The following is a 1436-nucleotide window of genomic DNA, read 5'->3' as shown; positions in this document are numbered from 1 at the left end:
TCAACTTGAACTCTCATCTTCGGCTTTGTGTTTTGCTTTTGCAGTTTCACTAATGACACAACCATGATTCAAATCCCTGAAGTGTTCATTATAGTCAAGGACATATCCTACAACACACTCGTCTGGAATTTCAAATCCAACAAAGTCTGATCTATACCCAACACTTCGAGGGGTCCTTTTCACCAGCAAGCTGGCAACCTTGACCATCTTAGGCTTATGCTGCTTGACCAAGAAAAGCAAGGTTTGCAGTGTTTTGCCAGTGTCAATGATATCTTCAACAATCAAGACATTCTTTCCAGTCAAAGTTGAGAGATCATCTCCACCAATTACTTTTATGTCGCCTGTTGACTGGTTATTACAGTAGCTCTTCAGTCTGATAAAATCTACATTCATTAGGAATGGATCCATCACTATTTCTGTTCAGTGCTTTGATGTAATCCAGCAGGTCAGCAAAGACTTTATAGCCCCTCTTTAGCACACAGAGGGCCACGATGTGATGGCCTCCCATCTCCTCCATCACATCTCGAGCAAGCTGTTCAGTCCTGTCCATAGTTATTTCATGAGGAATAAACACCTTTTCCAAATCCTTAGCATAATGATTAGGTATAGAAAATAAATCCAGGTCATAACCTGGTTCATCATCACCAATCATGACGCTGGGGCTGCGAGTGTCCACAAGAGAGCTGAGGGCCCGTCTGGCCTCCCATCAGCTTCTTAGAGGGGACGCAAACACCCCAAGGCTAAGAGCCCTGGGTCTGCCACAGGGAGTGGTTGGGTGAAGTGGGGGAGGAAGTAGGTGTGGGCTGGGGACCAGGGCACCTTGTTCTTTTGCTTGCTCAGCATCTGTTCCTGGTTCTTCTAGGAGCAGCACCCTAGGTCTCTTTGGGGAAATATAAGCAAATCTTTGAAAAGCAGTGATTGCTATCTGTCACTTCAAATGATTGTGAGGAATTGAACACCTTGGTGGTAAGTGTTACTCACAGGAGCAGTGGGGACGTATCTGGAGATGTATTGGACCCGGAGGCAGAAGACCTGGGTTGGAATCCTGCCTCTGCCATTTCCTTATGCAGCCGTTAGCATATAACCATTGGGCCTCTGATTCAGGAGGTTGAGTTAATATGCTTCAGATAATAGTCAAACCACCACTGGTCTGTAAACCCCACCTCAGGACCACTCCATGGTTCATGTCTTAGGGCTTGTCTGTATGGAGAACTGTATCCCCCGGGTAATGTCCATTTCTACATGCTGTCATCTGCCCACCACCTTCTATTTTTCTCACCTTTCTGTAGTACGCCAGTAATCGCTCCTAAAATCTATCAATACTACCACGTTTTCAGGATTCCTCACACCTCCCCGACCCCATCCTCACTTCCCTCTTTACCTGGCCAGACTACCTGGACCGTCAGGGTGACAGTGCCTTGCCCACAGCTCATCTC

At 46.6% G+C, this 1436-nt stretch overlaps 1 pseudogene; it reads right to left on the bottom strand.

Moving 5' to 3' along the window:
- On the bottom strand, positions 1 to 1186 carry LOC130857045 (hypoxanthine-guanine phosphoribosyltransferase-like; annotated as a pseudogene).
- Positions 1187 to 1436: the final 250 nt, after the last annotated feature.

The sequence above is a fragment of the Hippopotamus amphibius genome, chromosome 1, assembly GCF_030028045.1.
Source record: "Hippopotamus amphibius kiboko isolate mHipAmp2 chromosome 1, mHipAmp2.hap2, whole genome shotgun sequence".
Lineage (NCBI taxonomy): Eukaryota > Metazoa > Chordata > Mammalia > Artiodactyla > Hippopotamidae > Hippopotamus > Hippopotamus amphibius.
The sequence above is the reverse complement of the archived record's forward strand: the minus strand, read 5'-3'. Positions and strand labels throughout refer to the sequence as shown.